This window comes from Bos javanicus, chromosome 17, assembly GCF_032452875.1.
Source record: "Bos javanicus breed banteng chromosome 17, ARS-OSU_banteng_1.0, whole genome shotgun sequence".
NCBI lineage: Eukaryota > Metazoa > Chordata > Mammalia > Artiodactyla > Bovidae > Bos > Bos javanicus.
Genome location: NC_083884.1, coordinates 15,163,596 through 15,171,021, shown reverse-complemented (window position 1 = coordinate 15,171,021; position 7,426 = coordinate 15,163,596). Strand labels below are relative to the sequence as shown.

The following is a 7,426-nucleotide window of genomic DNA, read 5'->3' as shown; positions in this document are numbered from 1 at the left end:
TGACAGACTAACTCAGTCCCATCTCTTTAAACACACCACATAGGGGGAAAAAAGGAAAATAAAATTGAAAAGACCATCTGAAGAGCAGAGTAAGTCTTCCTTGCCTCTCAAAGGGGACTCTGAGAGTATTAATCGCTCAGGCATGTTCTACAGTTCAAGAGCCCATGGACTGTAGCCTCTGTCCATGGGATTCTCCAGGCAAGAGAGGGTTGCCATTCCCTTCTTGAGTGGATCTTCCCGACCTGGGGATCAAACCTATGTCTCCTGCATTGTAGGCAGATTCTTTACCATCTGAGCCACCAGGGAAATCCTAAGGGGACTTTAAGCAGTAAGAAGAAAATGCTAACCTCCCTGCCCCTCCCTCAGAAACTCCATTCCTTAGCATGAAGGCCCCAGTGACTGTTCTTCCTTTTTGTGGGGGAGCCAGATTAAGCTTAGATGTGTCACTCTCAAGGTTCAGAGTCTCCTATGTCAGACAAACTACATTTTGCAAATTACCCTAACCTATTCTTTCAGAAGTTTTATTTCACCCTCCCAGAGAATCAGGCACAAAAACAAATCAACACCCCCACACATGGTACCTCCCAAAGTTTTTTTTCTCTTTAAACCTATACTTTCCAAAAGTACTTTCCACCATGCAGATTAAGAGAGGCTGGGGTTAATTCTACAACATAGTGGATGGTTGCTGGGCTAATGATTGATTTTTTTCACCTCAAATGACATTCAATTAAGAAACATGTATAAATTATCAACTGTTTCCAGCTTGAACGGTAATTCATAAAGTTGTAGGGATGAGAACTTATAAAATATTTTGAGCCTGGAAGATGTGTTCCAGGCTGGAATGTCTATGGGAAACAGCCTCTCCATGAAGATTTCCTGCTCCAAAATGCCTTGATTAATTACCGTAAACAGCTTTGAGGGAAAAGGGCGCAGCATCTCATGTCTGGCAGGACATTGGTAGGGTTCGTTGGAAACTCGAATGCAAGCCAAACGCAGCAAAGCCAGGCCCCTTCCATTCAGGGCTGGTCCGGCTCCAGGGAAACGCCTTGGGCTTGGGACAGCTCTGGAAAGGCTCTGCTCTAGTTGGCATTGAACCCAAGTCCATTTCTTTTTCTGCTCCCAGGTCCCCTGAGAGAATGAGTCAGCTTCAGGGCCTGGGAGGTGTGGGCTGTAGCTGAGAGCTGGAGGACCCTATCAAGAATAACCCAGTGCAAGGATTTCCCTGGTGGCCCAGGGGTTAAGATGTCAATGCAGGGGGCACAGGTGTGATCCTTGGTCGGGGAACTAAGATCCCACATGCCCCTTGGCACAGCCAGAAAAAAAAAAAAAAAGACATTAAAAAAAGAATAATCCAGTGCCCTGCCAGCTCTTCACTGAGAGACTGTCCTTCCAGAATTCCAAAATGAAATGAAGCATTATGGAAAAGAAATATAGTATGTACTGACGGTATCCTGCAGAGATTTTTTAACATATATTATCTTATTTAGTTCTCACATTAAACCTGCAAGACAGCGACTATTGCCTCTTCTGTTAGACATGGGGGGAAAGGGTGCTCAGAGAGGTCAAGTAATATGCCCAGCATCTGACTGAGAGAACCAGGAGAAGGACCAGAGACTGTTTCACTCCAAAGTAATGAGCTTGTCTACGAGATCCCTCTAATTATCTACAGGGAGAGGAAAAATTCAAAACAGGTCTAATATTTATTTAAAGCAATTCAGACATTGAGTAGAAAACAGGCAGTTAGCAGGTTTTTATCAATGTCAAGGAGCGATTCCTACTAGTAGTAGGAATATTTTGAAGCAGGTAATGTTGGGTTTACAACCTTCCTATCTCCCAGCCTCCCTCTCCTTCCACCCAGGGCCTGCCTCATCCCCTCTATCAGAGCTCCCTTCCAGCTCCTGGAGTTTTCCAGAACTCTGGTGAGGTCTCACATTCAGTCATAAAGACCAGGAAATAGTACTAGTGTCTCCTCTAAAAGAAAAACAGAACAAAATCATCTAGGGACTTTGCTGGTGGTCCAGTGGCTAAGACTGTGCTTCCAATGCAAGGGGCCCAGGTTGAACCCCTGGTCAGGGAACTAGACCCCACATGCCACAACCAAGACTTCATGGGCCCCAACTAAAAACTCTGCTGCAACTGAAAAAGGTCTCGCATCCTGCAACTAAAACCAGGCTCAGCCAAATACGTACATAAGAGAGGCAAACATCTCAAAGAGACAAACATCTTAAAAATGAGTCCTTCCCTTCCGAACATCAACCTCTTACCAATATTTCCAGTGCCTCCATATACCCCGGCTCAACCTGTGAAATGAGAGTACAATGCATCTGAGTAATTTGTACCGCTTGAATGAAAAATGCGGTCAACTCTTCCAAGAGAGATCTGTATTTTAGAGCTTTCGGTGAATTTCTAATGTTACATGGGGAATTTTATGAGCTGGGAGATGTTCTCCTTCCCGACTCACCCACTTTTCACATTCCCCAAGCAGTTAGGGGACCGCGTACCCAGACATCTACCATATGAAAGTTAGTCAAATCTGGTCAACATGACCAGGTTTTTACTCGGTGAACCTTCCCACTGCTGTCGTTTTCTCCTGAATAAACAGATTGAATCTTTTCATGAATACTCTTCTACCGAGGAATGGCATCATGCCAAGAAAACCCTCTGGAGTCAGGGTAGCCATGAGACGTCCTCAAATTCTAGAAGAGTTGAATGGTGTTGTTTCTGCCCCCAAATATTTCACTAAATATCAATATTTATGTAACCAAAATATTAGGTCACCAAACTTTTAATTTTTTATGCAAAGTAGTCAAAATATGTTCTGTTCAGACATGTTACTTGCTTGGGTTTGTTGAATAGCTGGTAAGACCTGTCTTGCTTATTAGCATCAGAGCACACACAGCTAGACAGCCAGAGGAATTCTGAGAAACTGAAAAGTTAAACTGAGTGTTTACTTGTGAAGCCAAAGTTACACCAGGTTTTCTTTCACTTATTATTAAGGGAAAATTGCCTGGGTATTTAAAAATTCAAAGCTATATCTTCTGAAGCAGAATGGATAAGATGTCTTTACTGATGTGGAAGGCCAAATTTGCTTCCTATAATAGCTGGAAATAAAAGGAGGGAGAAATATAAATAGTGGGAAAAGGATACATAGATATACATTGGTCGAACATAGGAAACATAGATAGAAAACTCTGCCGTTTGCCCCTTAACACCTAATATATATTCTGTTCAATCACTGGCTCTGGGGGACATCTGCTCTAGGGATGTGATATGTTGTTGTTGTTCAGTCGCTAAGTCGTGTCTGACTCTTTGTGAGCACACTAGGCTTCCCTGCCCTTCATTATCTCCTAGAGCTTGCTCAAACTCAAGTTCATTGAGTTGGTGATGCCATCCAACCATCTCATCCTCTATCACCCCCTTCTCCTCTGCTCTCAATCTTTCACAGCCGCAGGGTCTTTCCTAATGAGTTGACTTTTAGTATCAGATGGCCAAAGTATTGGAGCGTCAGTACTATGTTAGTGATATCAGAAGAGCAGAGTATTGTTCCCAGGCCTCTTCTGTACATGTCATACATTTTTTAGCACATGCGTGTGCATGCACACACACACACACACGCACACACACACACACACACACCATGCTCCTTACCTACCTACCTCTCAGTCCTTACCAGGCCCTCTGTCCTTGGGCCTTTGCTCGACAGTTTGCTCCTCCAGATACACTCATCCAACCCTTAATTTTCCTCCCACTAATTAAATGTTACTCATTTCTCAGGGCCCATTGCAAATGTTACTTTCTTCAAGATGTCTTTCCTGACCCTTCTCAAGGGGGACACATTTCTCCCTGTTTGAGCCACTCAAGCACTATCTTTGGATTTACCAAACGGGCCTTCTCTCACAGTTATTTGTGTCCCATAACTGACACTGGCCCCCTCCTAGAACTCCCACCAGACAGGGATCCAGGCTCACCCATCCTTGCATCTTTAGTGATGCTTGGCACAATGTCTTGAGCACAGAAGCTATTCAGCTGGTATGATACTGAATGAAAGTGAGAAGAAAACTGAGGAAGGGTAAAGATGAGACATAAACCTGGAATATTCTCTAATTTCTCCCTTAGAAAAGAGGATCCTTTTATTTTTAGGCTTTTTTTTTCTTCTGTTTTCATTGGAGGATAATTGCTTTACAACATCATGTTGGTTTCTGCCATACGTCAACATGAATCAGCCGCACGGATACACACGTCCCCTTCCCCGGAAACCTCTCTCCCACCTCCCAGTGCATCCCACCCTTCTAGTTGTCTCAGACCACAGGGTTCAGGCTCCCTGCATCATACAGAAAATCCCCCCTGGCTATCCATTTCACATATGATAATGCATATGTTTCCATGCTGCTCTCTCAGTTCATCCCACTCTCTTCCTCCCCCACTGTGTCCACAAGTCTGTTTTCTATGTCTGCATCTCCACTGCTGCCCTGCAGATAGGTTCACCAGCACCATCCTAAAGAAGGATCCTTTTTAAATACTTCCCATCTTCAAGGGCTCTTCCCAGCCTTGCTTTGAGTATGAAATTTAGCTGATCATTCTTACACTTTCCCTGTAGTTATCTGTGATCCTGAATAGAGGTAAGAATGCTCATCTAGAGAAGTAAGAGTGGGCAAGAGGCTGGTGCTCTCCATGCAGAACAAGAAGTGCCAGGAGGCTAGAATTTCAATGACTGGGACTGTTTGCTCATCTCCCACACGTACTTGCATTGTGGCCTTGCAGGTCAAGCGCTACATCATGGCTTTATGCCTAGTCCAAAACAATTACAGTTCATTTGTGACTTTTTCACAGAGGGGAGCTCCAGCAACAGACTCTAGTATCCTGTGGCTTTCTAGTCGCCTCTAAGCAATGGTATATAGACCGACCTAATTTTTTAACCCCAGTCTGGGCTCAGCCCCACAGAACAGCATCTCAGACATGTTGAGAAAGATGTTTTGATCCCTAAAATAATAAGGGGAAAGGCCTGAGAGATGTTCTGAACAAGTTTAATATTTCACTAAATGTTGCAAGGTCTTTGGAATCCTTATGGCAGTAAAATGCCAGAAAGAAAATTCTGCATTGCAAGAATGTCTAACCGCTTACTATAATGATCCAGCCACTTATGAGGAATGCAAAATGGAATACCTCAAGGAAAGGGAAGAATTTAGAAAACTGGACTTACTACCAAGAAAAGGCTTCCCACAAGCTTCCCACAAGCATGCAGGCAAATATTCAAATGATACTCAGGATTTCCAATGTTCATGGAAATCATAATCACGTAAAATAATGGACCCAAGGAAATGTGTTTGCTTTACCCCTAATTATGGAAATAATCTGAAATAAAGATTTAAAAAAAAAAAGTTGGCTTAGGCAGTAATCAGGAAAGAGTCTCTTTGTTCAACTTTTTAACGGTGCCTGATTACCCTTAGGACATTTTAATTCTACTGAGTAACTTGTCATTTATGATATGACTTATTGCTAAGTCTTGTCTGATCAAGATCCCATAGACTGGGCTCCATCAGGCTCCTCTGTCCATGGGATTCTCCAGGCAAGAATACTGGAGGGGGTGGCCATTCCCTCCTCCAGGGTATCTTCCTGGCCCAGGGATGGAACCCAGGTCTCCTGCATTGGCAGGCAAATTCTTTACCACTGAGCCAATTTAGGAGATCGGGTTACAACGCAGACAGATTCCCCCACCAGGCAGCCTCATCCAAGTCCTGCTGCTGTGGCTGCTCTTCCCACAAATACCACTGCCCATCAGGGGTCAGGGGCCAAGCCTTCTGTACACAGAGGGCTAGTGCTCCCAAATGGCCTGACCTGCTGACTAGGAGGAGGTCAGTGTGAGGCTTCCAGCAGACTTTGGCCCCTGTCCAGGAGTGATGTGAGGTTAAGGAAAGGCTCACCCGTGGCTTCCCTGCTTCTATCCTGGACATTTCTGTGTAGTGTGTTCCAACCCTACCACCCTTCTCTTCCTTCACCCCTACCCCACCATCCTGTGAGCTTTGCCAACCTTGGCTCCAGCCAAGTAACTCTCTTCCAGTCCCCCTCTTTGTTAAGGTATAAATGCTAGGGTCATTGGGCTTCCCTTATAGCTCAGTGGGTAAAGAATCCGCCTGCAATGCAGGAGACCCCAGTTTAAGTCCTGGGTCGGGAAGATCTGCTGCAGAAGAGATAGGCTACCCATGCCAGTGTTCTTGGGCTTCTCTTGTGGCTCAGCTGGTAAAGAATCCGCCTGCAATGCAGGAGACCTGGGTTCCATCCCTGGACTCGAACCCAGAGAAATGCTCTTAAATGATACAAAGGGAAAGGGTACCCACTCCAGTATTCTGGCCTAGAGAATTCCATGGACTATATAGTCCATGAAGTCACAAAAAGTGGGACACGACTGAGTGACTTTCACTTTTTCACTTTGATTTCCATGTTCTAAGATTTAGCTTGGAAGTAGAGAATTGGATGGTATCTGTTTCTTCTTCTTCAGCTTCTCTAATTAGTCCAGATTTTGGTAGAACTGCAACTTGCTAGTTTTCCCAGGGAAAAGGCCAACTAGAGGCTCAGGAGGCAGAGCTGGGAGACCCACATGACAGGGTCGATGCTCTCAGACTAGAGGAAGAATCTTTCTCCAACCAGTCATCCTCAGGGGCGGCTTCCAGATAAATCGAGGAGAAATCATTTTCTTTTTAGCTAGTCCACAGGTGTGCCTCTCTGGCAACCCCGCATCCTCACCCCACAACACACATCTGGATCAGGACTGAATTTCCCAACCTCAACGTGAACCCCTCTTCCCATGTGCCCCCTGCCTTTGTTACCTGGCAACAAAAGCCTGTACAGTATCATGGACCTACTGTACAGCACAGGGAACTCTGCTCAAGATTCTATAAGAATCTAAATGGAAAAGAATTTAAAGAAGAACAGATACATGTATATGGATAACTGAATCACTCTGCTATATACCTGAAATGAATTGATGCTTTTGAACTGTGGTGTTGGAGAAGACTCTTGAGAGTCCCTTGGACTGCAAAGAGATCCAACCAGTCCATCCTAAAGCAGATCAGTCCTGGGTGTTCATTGGAAGGACTGATGTTGAAGCTGAAACTCTAATACTTTGGCCACCTGATGTGAAGAACTGACTCATTTGAAAAGACACTGATTCTGGGAAAGACTGGGGGCAGGAGGAGAAGGGGATGACAGAGGATGAGATTGGTTGGATGGCATCATCGACTCAATGGACATGGGTTTGGGTGGACTCCGGGAGTTGGTGATGGACGGGGAGGGCTGGTGTGCTGTGGTTCATGGGGTCACAAAGAGTCAGACACGACTGAGCAACTGAACTGAACTGATACCTGAGACACAACACTGTTAATCAACTAAGTTCCAATATAAAACAAGAATTTTTAAAAAGCCTCTACAA

General features: G+C 44.7%; 1 pseudogene; it reads left to right on the top strand.

Moving 5' to 3' along the window:
* Positions 1 to 4,671: 4,671 nt before the first annotated feature.
* Positions 4,672 to 5,258, top strand: LOC133229268 (COX assembly mitochondrial protein homolog; annotated as a pseudogene).
* Positions 5,259 to 7,426: the final 2,168 nt, after the last annotated feature.